We start from the raw sequence: 13758 nt of genomic DNA, 5'->3' as shown, positions 1-13758 counted from the left end.
CTTTGTCCGCCTCTCTGCTCCTTCCCACCCTGCTTTCACTCTCTCATATCCACCAGACTTCTCTTTACCGTTCACCTGCTTCCTAAGCGCGCCATGATCCCCATGTCACACGAGCTCATGATGAAATGAGAAACCGTCTGTATCAACATGAAGTTCAATATTCGGCCCAAATGAGTTCCTGGGGTGAAAAAAAACAAAACAAAAACAAACCAAAAATAACCCCAACATGGTTTCTGCCCCTTCCCTCTGAGGGTAGAGCTCAACCACTGGGGTCTTCCCGCAGAAAACACATGAGTGCATGCAACAACCCCTTCTCCAGGTGATTCAGGAGAGAAATTCTAAAAAAAAAACCCAACAAAAACCCCATAAATTCATAAAGAAATAAATAATAATAAAAAAAAAAATCTGCAGGGGGTTTCCATAGCTACAGCTTTAAGCTGCTTTCACAGAGGCACAGGTTCAACCTGCCAAATGAAAAAAAAAATATATAAACCAGCTGCATTTTTTTCTTATTACATCCCAATAAGGTAGCAGAGCTGTGATGTGCATGAGGCAAGAGAGGAACCCCCCCAAACCCCACTAAATCCCTACAACACAGCCATGCAGAGAACAGCGATTTGGGAACATGCACCATATCGGAGGCTTGGTGCGTGCATGCTGTTGGCACTGCAAGGCTGGGAAAACATCCTCTAGCTTGCTGCATCTGTCTGCCATTGATCTACACCCCACACTTCCAAGGCAGGCACTTGCCCCAGGCAGATACAGCTCCAAGGCGGAGAGCCCGCCACTCCAGTGGGAACTGGGGAGTGGAGGAGCTCAGCACTTTGTACTGGAAGAATTTCCCTGTGTAAGGGTCAAGGTGGTTTTGGCCTTGTGGCTGGCTCTTATTTCCCCTGGTCACGTGTACCATGGTATGACGGCCAGTCAGAAGTCCAGAGCCGGTGGCAGGCAGTATGGCAGGAGGCGAGTGATGCAGCACAAACTTGCCTCAGCAAATTTCTCTAACATCCCATGAAAATACACGCGGTCTTCATCACTGCTGGTGAACACAGGATTTCTTCTCATTGCAGAATCCGTTCATGCTACAGATTTCTAATAAGCACATAACGTGGGAAAGGGACCACTGGGAATGGTCCCTTGCAACTTGTACTAAAACTTTTCCAATACATTTTACTTTTATCCTCACCTTAATTCAATCACAGCCTCTCCCATGACAGTGGGGTGGGGATGAAAAATTTACCTTAAAATATCAACTTATGGGTAAAAAGCTGAGCAAAATACACCATTACAATTGCTGTGGCTCATCTGAAAACAAGCAAACGAGAGGCATGCACACACAAAAAAATCTACTTAAAACTACACAGGTGGAAGAGAGCTGCTTAGATCAGAGGCATAAAATATTGACTGTTCCTGGAGACAACATAGCTCAGACATCAAATTACATGTTAGATAGCTTGTATCCCAGCATCAGCATCAGCCCACTGCAACCACTGCCTTTGAAACGAGGCATCGAAGCTAGAGAGGCCCATTGATAATGATAAAATGATTAGCATGCTCCAACCATTCGCTAATTAAACATTAGATTTGTACGAGCCAAGAATTGGTACAGGCTTTGGGAAGCAGACGAGACTGACTTATGATAAAATCTGTCTGAACGAGGAGCTGATCGGCAGAGAGAGGCTGACTCCACGACTGTCCCCTGGGGCCAGGGCAAGTGCGGGGATGAGAGCGGGAGGGCCCAAGGGAGGACCAACCCGGCCGGAGCTCAGCAGCCTGTGCACAAGTGTGCAAGGGGAGGGCTCTGCCTGCTCTCAAATCTCAATGTCTGAATTTTCCATTCATCTGTCTTAAGTAAAAGGAGGACAAGCATGTGCAGCAGAGGCAAGGGCCCAAGGTGCCAGGCAAGGGCTTGTTCAGTGAGCCAGTGCCGCACATTCGCCAAGGCCTTATTGCTCTTGCGGTGCAGTCAGCCACCCAAGACTGTAAGAGTCTCCAGAGGAAAGAGCAGACTTCACCCAGCCTTTGCATGAGCCTGCCCCTCAGCACAACACTGTCCTGGCTCAAGTCTTGTTCTAATCCACCTTCACAGGTGATGCCTCCTGTGATGGATATGAACAGCTAACATGATCTTAACAGAAAGGCCAAAAACTAAGTGACCAGTAAGCAGTTACTACCCTTCTGCAGGGATGGAAATAGGCAACTCCTGGCCCCATGACTCTTACCGGGCACGAACCCAGGTTTTACCACTGATGGCAAGAGTCTCCATGCTCAGTGATGAGGCCATGCCCTCCTCTGGGGCCCCTCGACTCTTCCTGGGTCCCTGGACAGCCAAGAGACCTGGGCCTGGAGCTACTAAGCCGGAGACCTGGGCCTGGAAGCAAAGTCTGGTGGGTGCGTTGCATATGGGTGGGACACATGCCCCTCCTCTGGCTGGCTGCTTTAGCCATTTAACGGCACAGCCTAAAGAGCCGAGTTACAAAGACGCACAGCGCTCCCTGCCCCACACCCAGCTCACCGGCTCACCCCTGGGCTCTTCCCACTTCAGCAGCTCAGGAGTGGCATCAGGGATGGGTCCGACCAGGAGACGAAGCCCCCGAGAGCACAATAAGCGCACGCATTCTCCACCCCCTGCCGGGTGGTCTGTACAGCTTTCCTGGGAGCACAGCTTTCAGAACGAAGCCTCAGAAATGAAGGTCAAGGAAGCAAAGCTGGTATAGTTTAGGAAGTTTTTCTGCTAAAGGAATCTGTCACTTGGGGTTTCCTGGACTAGTGCAGCTGCAGCTTTTGGAGACAGGTAAATAAATGCATCTATTACTAAAAGCTTTCACAACTCTTTCCTCCTAAAGAGCCCGACCTGCTAAGACTGACAGTACCAGCTGATGATTGCAAGGTGTGCTTATTCCCATATCAGAACAATTACAGCCTACCCCCCCCGCCCTGCCCTGTCACTAGTGGTTTTGATATGCATGGGCAAACTATTTTTATTATCGCTCATGCATGTCCAAAGTGTTCACCCCCCCCTTTTACTTACTAAACTAAATATCTTAACAATTAAGACTAATGTTTTAAAAAGGCAACCAGAGAACAACTAAGCCCAGCTCTTCATGCTTTGCAAAGATGCCCAGTAGACTCTCCTGGCATCCTAACAACTTCCTGGATAGGTTTATTTGGCAAAGAACACCACAGACCCAAAGCATGGAAGAAATATTCAGCCAGAGAAGGCGACTGTGCTTTTGTGCTATCCCATGAGCCAAGTCTGGATGAGGAATAACTGCTGAATCAGCACATTGAGGCTAGGTCAAGCATAGTTAGATTTTGCATCTCCTAGCAGAGGTTGCAGGTATCTGGCTGGAGGAAATCCCCAGCTCCTGCCAAGAGGTGCACAAAGGGTGTGCTGATACAGCTGAGAGAAGGAGCGCTCTCAGCTGGAGCTGAAAGAGCAGCAAAGACAACGCAGCCTGACTTTAAATCAGGTGAGCAGCTCCAATGCAACGCCAGGCCTCTCTCGGAGCTGGAAGTCAAGCTTCCCAGGAGGTAAAGCTTCACTTCACGCATTTTCACAGCAACAGCAAGCCACATTTCTCAAGCACACGGCTCTGAATCAGGCACCGGAGACCTCTGGCTCCAGCTGAAGTTGGAGGCAAGGTTTGAAAGCGACTTCAATGGCAGTGGGATCCCACACGCACCAAAGCTGGGAACACAAAAAAAGGTCACCTGTAGGGCTTTTCAGAAAATCCTTTGAAGTGCATCACACATGTCTGAATACAAAGCAATTTCACTGGTGCACTCTGCTCTCTCCTAAGAGAGTCTGCCACGCTCCACGTGCCCCTGCCAGGGGTGCAGGCTCGTTCCTCCTTGTTCGCATATAGAAAAAACAACCCCCAGAGAAACACCGTGGGGGGCAAAGACCAAAGTTTGGAAAATTTCCCCTACTGTTTTTCTGTCTGCTGGCAGCAATAATAGTAATAAATAAAAACAGCAAAACAGAAACCCAAAATCGACTGTTAGCTGTCCTCCAACTGATCACTCCCACACCACTCCATTTTCCCCCTGCATCGCACCAACAATCTTTCAAATGGAGGATAATTAGCAGCTCCCCTCCGGAGCCTTTTCATTCTAGTCCTTAATTACCCAGAGGGAGCAGTGTTGGACAAAAGCAGATGTGGCCTTGATCCTTCCACACAGGGGCTTTGCACCTGGCCTCTGCAAACCCCAGTCCAGCCTGACGCTGTGGATACTGAATCCTGGATTTTCTATATGCCAAGGCTGTGCTTTCCTTAGGACGCAGCCCAGACACCAGTTCAAGCACATGCGGGCGCTGCATCGCGTATCATCCTATTGTTTCTGAGCTCTACCCGAGCAAGTTCGCGCGGAGTCAGGTTGCGGCAGTTTTTTGTGCTCCAGGAGAGGCTCCTGACAGGAGGTTTGCCAAGGGCCATCAGTCAGGTGGAGTATTTCGGGGAGGAACTGTCTTCACCATCCTGCCGTCTCCCTGTTGTTCCAGGGTGATGCTGGACAGATCGCTCGGGCTGCCGCTAGGGGACGTGTTGGGTTTAGCAGTGTCCCGGCAGCTGCTGCCGTGCTAAGGAAAAGGAGCCAAGCTCATCCATGACAGCGGTCGCAGGGCCTGGTCCCCTACTGCTGTGCCAGCCCCAGCCCTTCTGCCTCCTTGAAGGGCAATGCAGAGGCTTACCCCAGCAGCACGAGCATCAGCTGCAGCTCTCCCAGCACCGGGTCCCGTGGGATTCAACCACCCGGTGGTCTTTGAGAGCCGTGCTAGCGGTCTGCAAGGTCCCGTGCTGACGAGTGGTCTGACCAACCCCCTTTGATTCACTTCTGGAAACTAAAACCTAATGTGGTTTCACATAACTAAATGCCAGCTCTCCCCACAACCCCCCGCCTTGGCCATTATGAAGCTGAGGAAAACTGGAAGCCCTGGATCTCAGTGCTGCTTAAGACTTCTTGGTCCCGTTGCTACTGTTAACACGGTTGGGTCTTGAGATCCCACGAGAAATGAATATACCCCCCATGCCAGGTATTGTACACATGCTTGGGCGGCAAGTTCCAGCCCCAAACAACTTTTGATCTAACCAGAAGGAATATAAAACGTAGGGGAAGGCAAGCAGTGGGACACTGAGGCACAGAGAGGTGGGGTGACATGCCCGAGCTCAGGAGGTCTGCCGCAGAGCTAGGGACGGAGTTAAATCCAGGTTCACCGGCACTGCAAAACAACTACCTCTACCTAAGCCGGGTGCTGGCTAGCTGCACCTGGACAGTTAGCATCCTTTGGTGATGCAGTTCTGAATTGTCATCGGCAATCATCGTGTATGATATTATAGCATCCCCCAGGAATGGTTTGAAAAAACACATTTGAGAGACGCCAGAAAAACAGGGTTAGACAAAGAAAACCGCTCTGCCATTAAGTCATGTTCTTCCCAGGAAAAACTCCCCTCCAAGTAGAGATTTCCCTATAATTGCAAGTGCCGTTTGCTTACTGCAGTCCACATATCTGGGGACCAAAATGGCACTTCAGTACACGCAGCCTGCTCCATTCAGGACATGCAGCAGCGTAAATGAAGTTCGCATATTATCTTTTACAAGGGCCACTGCACATCTCTGCTGTGAGTGGTGCCGAGGGCTCTTGTCTGGAGAAATGTTTGATCTGCTTTAGCCCAGCAGATCACTGGGTCAGCAGGAAGAAAAGGGATGTGAATGCTTCATCTCCCAGCAGCCCGTGCATTGCCCTTTCCTTTGGAAGCAGAGCCTCACCCCGCACTTCACTGGTTTGATGCTCTCCCCCCTCTTTCTTGATGGGAATACTTGAAAATCCTTCCCCCTTTGCAAATAGTTTTGGACCTACAGCGAGTGGCACTCAGTAACCGGCCCTTGATTTCACATGAACTCTTCAGGTATGAATTGAACCGGCAGCATTCAAGTCACTTCCTCCATCATGCAAGCTAAACAAAGAGCCTGGCATGATTCTCAGAGCCGAGCCACTACTGATCTCTCCATGTATTAATGACTGACAGCTTATTAGGGCTATTTCTTCTCCCTTTCCTGAGATCCCCAGCACCCTGGAGGAAGCAACCCCACCTTTCCCTTTTCCCCTTGGTATGCCAGGCACCTTCAGATTTCCTCAGATAATGAAATGCCGCAACTCAGACATTTTGGTGAACTTTAATGAGAGAAACCACTGTTTCTTCTTGGATCCAGATGTAAAAGCCTGGCAATTTGTAGTACCGTTCTCCTACCCATCTGTGAGATGCTCTACGTTATCCCAGTTCAAAGATGACCCAATCATCATGGGTGTAGAGGGAACTTCAGGCTTAATAGAAATTGGTGACCCTGCAAAAAACCCTGCCAGCTTTTTGAATGAGGTCTGGTTTTCAGGCTGGGGGCCTCCAAGGTTCATCTTGCTGCCTCAATACTCTATAATTGTGCTCTTAGGAAAAAAAAAGAGAGGAAAAAAAAGTCTGGAGCTGACCGTTGCCAAGGAGAGGTGCCGGGCTGCTAGTGCAAATCCAGGAAGCCAAAAAGACTACCCAGAAATCAGCCTGCAGGCTCGGGGAGAGGATGAGCAAGTCCTGGATTGCGGGAATCGGCATCGCTCCCCTGAGGCCAGCACAACTCTGCTGATTAACATCACCGGAGCATCTGGCTCTGCAAATCTGATATAGGCTTTATGACAGCATGAGATGAGGCCAGCAAGGGCTTGGGCAGAATATTTCTTAGCACATGCAGGATGCTCAGGACAGCGAAATAACCCAGTCTAACCGAGCCAGCACTGACGGCGTGGAGGATACCCATGAGCTCAGCACAACCCCCGAGCTGCTACCAGGCAAAACTGTCTGGCACATTCTGGAAAAAGTGGCCATATTTCATCACTATAAAGCTGATGGAAAGCAACCCTGGGCCTGACTGCTCATCTCACACCAAGGGGAACGACGGGAAGCTATTCTGCTCTATGCAACCTTTTTCCTACACGATTCTGGCCAAGCTCTCTGGAACCAGGAATAATGAAGGAGACTTTGGTTTTTGTGAATGGAGAGAGTATTCGAGCCTCTTTCACCGAGCTGAGAACTGGGGAAAAGTCAAATAGCCCACATAAGAATGGATATAGCAGGACAATACGCCAATGGTGCATTTCTAAAACCTACCCCACAGTGCTCAGGAGTTAGGTCGGTATTAGCAAGACTTGCTGTCGCTTTACCCCACTAGTCTGTATTCACTAAAGAACCTCATCCTTTCTCTTGGGAGGAAGAAACAATCAGCGTCTCCAGCTCAAATAGGAAAAGCTTGTCTTTTCAAGTGTCTGGGAGGGACAGGCAGTCTGCATATGCCTCCGGTCTTAAAAGGACCATCCTTCCAATTAAACAGAGGGATAGGTCTCATCAAAGATCGACCCTCAGCTGGAATAACTCCAGCTCAAAACATCATCTCTCCTGTTCAGAGAGCGGATGGGGAGTTGGTGCTCCTCGGTTTTGTTCTCTGTGGCCAGTCTCTTGCTGGACAGACTGGCCTGTATCCACAGACACATCCAAGAGCACGTTCTCTTTCCAGAGTCATACGAATATACCCCAGGGCATTTTCCAACCACTTCGCAGGTCAAGGAGAATTCCCCGTTTACTTCCCTGCTGTCTGGATCAAGCACCTATTTAGCTAATGCCATCTGCAGCATGGGCTCCGAGGATGCCATTACTGCATCATCACTAAAAAGGCTTTGCCCCCTGGAACGGGCAGATCATTTGACAGGAGGCTCTTGAAATGTCCTTTCAGCAATAGAGCCTGCCTCGTCTGCTGAATGTTTCTGAGCCTAAGAGTAAGGCATCCAGATGCCATCCGTGTGCATGGCAGGCTTCACTGCTTCTAGAGACACCAGGGCAAGTTGTTTGGATAATGTCAGATATTACCAGACAGAGAATATGGCAAGGTTGCACATTTTAGATAGATGCCACGCACAGAAAGAGCAGCCACAACTTGCACCAAGGGGGAAATGCACATTTCTGCCCAAATCAAACAGCCTGTCAGCCTAGCTTGGGAGTTACCCTCAGTATTACCACAGGAATACACGGACACGATCCACTCACCGACATGGAGGTAATCAGCATGTCATCCAGCAAACCGCATGAACCGAGAAGCTGCCTGCGCAAACGAGAGAGAAGGGGGTTCTGCTGGTCGTGGCTATAAAAGCCTTTTACCTCTACAGGATGCGAGGAATGCGTAGGGTTGCAACGGAGAGAGGAAATAAAGAGCCAGGTCATGGGCTGAGGAGTCTGCAGGGGGAACGCTGGAAGCAGACAATCCTGGGGACAAGGCAGAGGTTAATTCTACATGATTTCAGTAGTGAATGAAATCGAGAGGCAGAGAAGGACCTAGCTCTGAGCCTACAGAAGCGCCAGTCTTGGAAAGCAAGATGAAACTACAATCAGAGAGAGGGAGCAAAGAGCCAGTTGCTCCAGATCCTGAGTCATCCCTCCTCTATCTGTGAGATTCATGCTTTGCAGCGTGGATGACACTGGGCCCCTCCAAGGAGAACTCCAGGCAAGAGGGGCCATGTAACATGCTGCGAAGTGGGGGAAGGAGCAGGATGCTGTGTGCAACCCCTCTGGGAGCGCCTGCCATCAGCTTTGACACCAACCAAAGAAAACAACAGGCATAAAAGTAGAGGAAATTAAACAAAAAATCATTTGGCTTTTGATCCCAGGCACAAAACACCCATCCCAAAGACATGAACGGACGAGCATGAAGCCTAGAAACTCAGCCGAAGTCTCTGAATCTGCTTTGCCACCTCTTCCCTGCCCCTGGCTCCTAGGGATCGAATCTCTCATGAGGATCCATCTGTAAAAAGGAACTGCAGCTCCGTTATAATGAGGACCTCTCCACGGCTCAGCTAAGGAGCGGAGACCCATAAGCCCCATTCCCTAAACTAAAGCCCAGCTGGAGCCTTTGGCTACTGGCTGAGTATTATGCTCTTTCCCATCCCCATGAGCACCCCAACAGCTTCGTGATGATGAGCGAAGCTCTGTTAACTGAAGGGAATGGGACAAATCTCCAAAATGTGCAGATCAGCCCAGGCAGTCAGTAGTGGCCCTTTCTCCATCCCAGACACCTTACCTCCCCTGACCTGCTCCTGGAGCCTGCCCTCTTCACCCCGACTACAGATGCCTTCACTTAACTTTCTCCCCGTGGGGCAGGCTCTCACCCAGGCCCTAGCCGTCAGCTTGACAAATGCACAGTCTGCTGGAAATACCTGACCTTTTGAAGGAGCAGGAGGGGAAGCCAGTGGGCACTGAGCCAACCCTAGCCTGTCATTTTTTGCCATTAAAGTCTTCGGGGAGCAAGTGGACCTGAGGATTTTTTATTTTATTTTTGGAGGGGTGAGGACAGGCTTTCAACCTGCTCAGGCCAGCTACTCACCTGCAGGCTATTTCTGCAAGCTTCGAGCCTATGGTGGATTGCTCGGAAGTTCGTTCCCAGCACGGGTACCTGCAAGAGCAGGCTTCCCTGAAAAGCCTTGCAAAACAAGCCTCAGCTCCGACGTGGACAAACCACCCGCGTGTAAAGTCGGACGGAAGTTTGGTCTCTGCGGCCTCTCCGAGAAGACGTATTCTAAGAATACCTGTTTTCCTCCAGTCGGAGGAGGAGGAAGCAGTCGCAGCTGTCGCGCAGGAGGAAAGCAAAGCAATAAAGGAAAACAACGAGTGTGAACCAACATGGGCACTACCTTCCAACACACGCACTGAGCGCCACGTCTTTTTCTTAAACTGGAACCGGACCAGCCCGATCGCACAGGGCGCCTGCCAGCTGCTCGCGTCCCTTTGCTGGCCTTAACACGATCGCCACAACGGCCCATTCTAGCAGAGCTATGGGATATGAGAAAGCACCGAGTCATTTCTATTTATTATGACTGCACTGCACTCGCCAAATACCAAGCCCAGAGATGGGATCTGATAACCTAGGTATAACCTTGATCTTACTGAGCAAAAATTCTTCATGGGAACAAGAACTCAGGATGAAATACTGCAAAGCACCCAAGGGCCAGATGTACGAGGTCCTTAGGTGCCTAGGGATGCCGGCATGGGGGAATTTACAGGAGCATCGAAGCAGGCTAGGTTGAAGCACTTGTGTCACAGATCACAGAGGTTTAGGGGACCTCAGGAGACCATTGTGCCCAGCCCCTCTGCTCTGGGCAGGGAAGACTGCCGGGATCAAATACACTCAGCAAGGTCAACCCCACTAGACGACAATCGGTGCCTTCAAGCTTGCAAATGCCTTTGAAAAAGTGGCCCCAGGTGATTTAGCACCTGAAATCCCACGGGGGGGGGAAATATTATCTATCATTAGGCCCTAAGCCAGGTGGGTACATCTGAAAATGTCATCCTTGGACTGGAAATGCTATGGGATGGAGCTAGACTGGCTACCAGGGATTGGGGCACGTTTTGCAATGGACTGAGAAAGGGATCAGGATGAGACTCGATGCCTTCACAACCCAGAGTGCTTCCTTTAAATGACAAGGTGAGCCCCGGGAAAGAGCGACTGACAGAGGCGGCAGCGGTTAACCTTCTGCAACTCCTTTGTGCTTGGGCAAGCAATGCAAATCTGGGAACGAGTTCTGTACTGGCTGGCACGGGCGCAGGAAGAGACGGGAGCAGAGTTGCCATCTCCCATTCCTCACGTGCCTCAGAAACATCCACAAGTCAGAAACAAGTCATTGTGAAGCTGGCAATCGTGTCCCCGCACTTTTAGTCATGCCCAGCTACTTTTCCTGTCCCTCTTGTGCTATATACACATCCCGGCAGGCAGCAGGTTAAAGCTTTAATTACACAACAGTTGCATGGCCTCCAGGTGTTTTAATTAGCTAGCCAACAATAACCATCCCCGTGCAGCTCTCTGTTTTGGAAGAAAAGGGCTGAAGGCTGGGAGCATTCTTCCTTTTCTCTGCATACCCCGGGGATAACGTAAGGACGCAGACTCGCGTATGGACAGCTAATCCGTTTGCTCTACGAACCCTTCCCGGGACCGTGATTTGGACACAAGGACAAGAGGATTAAAACACCGACCACCACTGCGCAGCACGCTCCAGAGCAGCCCGGCCAAGAGCCCTGCCCACACTGTCAGTTCACAGAAATAACCAGCGAGATTCCCCTGCCACCTACGTCGGGGGGAATCTGGACCCACGTCCTTCACCGCCTCGGTGTCAGGCTGGTTGTCTGTACAGACTAGGCAAAAGTCTCCTGTCCCTCCGGTGCAATTTCTCCCCCCTCTAAGCGACTCGGTCAGCAAGTCGGCTCCCTCCAGGGCACCCCCACGAGCTCCAGATTTGGGGTGCAGAAGCAAGCAGTGCTGGCCGAACCCCCCGAGCCCCTGGAAAAGGAGCATCCCCCTTCCTGCAGCCCCGCACGCCCCCAGCCGCCCGCTCGGCTGGAGTCCTGCCCGAGGGCTTCCGCCTGCCGCCCCCTTACTGACCAGCCGCCGCGGGGCTCCGCATCCTACCGGACCGGCGCTCTCGGCGGCAGCGGCCGGCCTGGCGGCAGTCCTCAGCCGGCTCGGGGCCAGGGGGCCCGGAGCCCCGCGCGCACGCCGCCGGGAGCGGCCCCGGGGGCCCGGCTGGGATTCATCTCCGCCCGCTCCCGCAGGGCAGAGGAGACGAGAGCAGGGCGCGGCGGCGGCGGCGGCGGCGGCTCACCTGCGGGCGGCGGCGGCGGCGGCGGGGCCGGAGCGGCCGGCGAGCGCAGCATCAATGCGGAGCGCCCGCCCCGCGCCGCCAGGCACGCCGCGGCCGCGCGGGGCGGGGGCTGCGGCGGAGCCCCCGGCCCGCCTTGCACGGGCGCCGCGGTGGGCACGCCCCCGGCCCCGGGCACGAGCCCCCTTGCACGGGCGCCGGGGTGGGCACGAGCCCCCTTGCACAGCCCCGGCCACAAGCGCCCCTTGCACGGGCGCTGGGGTGGGCACGACCCCCTTGCACAGCCCCGGGCACAAGCCCCCCTTGCACGGGCGCCGGGGTGGGCACGACCCCCTTGCACAGGCACCGGGGTGGGCACGAGCCCCCCTGCACGGGCGCCGCGGTGGGCACGAGCCCCCTTGCACAGCCCCGGCCCCGGCCCCGGGCACGAGCCCCCCTTGCACGGGCACTGGGGTGGGCACGACCCCCCTTGCATGGCCCCGGGCACAAGCCCCCCTTGCACGGGCGCCGGGGTGGGCACGACCCCCTTGCACAGCCCCGGGCACAAGCCCCCCTTGCACGGGCGCCGGGGTGGGCACGACCCCCTTGCACAGGCGCCGGGGTGGGCACGAGCCCCCCTTGCACGGGCGCCGGGGTGGGCACGAGCCCCCCTTGCACGGGCGCCGGGGTGGGCACGAGCCCCCTTGCACGGGCGCCGCGGTGGGCACGCCCCCGGCCCCGGGCACGAGCCCCCCTTGCACGGGCGCCGCGGTGGGCACGCCCCCGGCCCCGGGCACGAGCCCCCTTGCACGGGCGCCGGGGTGGGCACGAGCCCCCTTGCACAGCCCCGGCCACAAGCGCCCCTTGCACGGGCGCTGGGGTGGGCACGACCCCCTTGCACAGCCCCGGGCACAAGCCCCCCTTGCACGGGCGCTGGGGTGGGCACGACCCCCCCTGCACGGCCCCGGCCCCGGGCATGAGCCCCCCTTGCACGGGCGCTGGGGTGGGCACGACCCCCCCTGCACGGCCCCGGCCCCGGGCATGAGCCCCCTTGCACGGGTGCTGGGGTGGGCACGACCCCCCTTGCATGGCCCCAGGCACAAGCCCCCCTTGCACGGGCGCCGGGGTGGGCACGACCCCCTTGCACGGCCCCGGCCCCGGGCACGAGCCCCCTTGCACGGGCGCCGCGGTGGGCACGCCCCCGGCCCTGGGCGCGAGCCCCCTTGCACGGGCGCCGGGGTGGGCACGAGCCCTTCTCGCAGAGCTCATCCCCCAGCACGTTAGGCCTCCACAGGTAGCCCCAGGCCCTGGGGCATTAGCCCCCCCCACCACTTACACAGGTCCTGGGATGGGCATGAGCCCTTGTCACAGCCCCAGCCCTCCTAACACCGGTTCTGGGGTGGGGCCAAGCCCTTCACACAGCCCCAGCCACTGGGGCATTAGCTCACCTTACACAGGCCCTGAGAGGGGGCAAGCCCCAGCCCCTGGGGCATTAGCTCTTTGCACCCAGGCTCTGGGCAGAGGCATTTAGCTCTGCTCACAGAGGCTGCTATTTGGGGCACTAGCCCTGCTCGCTCAGCCCCCAGACTGGGAAGTACCCATGTACAACTAGCTCCCCTTCCCCTGGCTCTGCAGACCTGGGTGTTTTCAGGCCAAGGGGGCATTAGATCACCCCGAGGGTAAATGCAATGCTGTATGCACAGCTGTATGGCTTCAGCCTGCCAGGGTGGGCCAAGAGCTGCAGGCTTGCCATGGGCAGAGCTGGGGTTTTGACAAAGGGCATGCAGAAGGCAAAGGACATCATCCCGTGTAACGACACACGTTTTTCTCTGGTTATAAAGAAGCCAGGAGCTTTCCTAATATGCTAGGGGCAGAGGGCTGTAGGATTCAGGTTAGGATGGAAACAAGGACAAAGAGAACTTCCTGGGAAAGAGTTAAAAACAAGCTGGGAGGCTGGGAAACAGAAGCTTTCTTACCAGAAACAGGAGTGTGGCACGGGTAGGAGGAAGGCTGGCTCGAGCACAAGGCTATGGAGGAGTCCAGAGGGTGATTAACACCTGCAGCATGGACAGAAGAGATCAGGTAGATAAGGAGCC

The 13758-nt window shown here is 54.3% G+C and overlaps 1 protein-coding gene across 4 annotated transcripts in view; it reads right to left on the bottom strand.

Annotated features, from left to right (window-relative positions):
* The window catches only part of FAM163B (family with sequence similarity 163 member B), a 47270-nt gene extending 35484 nt beyond the window's left edge, over positions 1-11786 (bottom strand). Inside the window, exons 1-3 of one of the 4 annotated variants that reach the window (XM_090021887.1) lie at positions 11687-11774; positions 9725-9863; positions 8088-8142 (exon numbers count right to left, since the gene is read on the bottom strand). The gene's annotated coding sequence lies outside the window, so the exon portion shown is untranslated. Of the gene's footprint in view, positions 1-8087; positions 8143-9724; positions 9864-11466 lie in introns of all 4 variants that reach the window. The other 3 variants (XM_090021885.1, XM_090021884.1, XM_090021883.1) reach the window with 3 other exon arrangements.
* Between the last annotated feature and the right edge of the window lie 1972 nt (positions 11787-13758).

Source organism: Crocodylus siamensis, chromosome 11 (genome assembly GCF_052110815.1).
Source record: "Crocodylus siamensis isolate JL-2025a chromosome 11, ASM5211081v1, whole genome shotgun sequence".
NCBI classification, from domain to species: Eukaryota; Metazoa; Chordata; order Crocodylia; family Crocodylidae; genus Crocodylus; species Crocodylus siamensis.
This window is presented reverse-complemented; position numbering and strand designations above follow the sequence as displayed.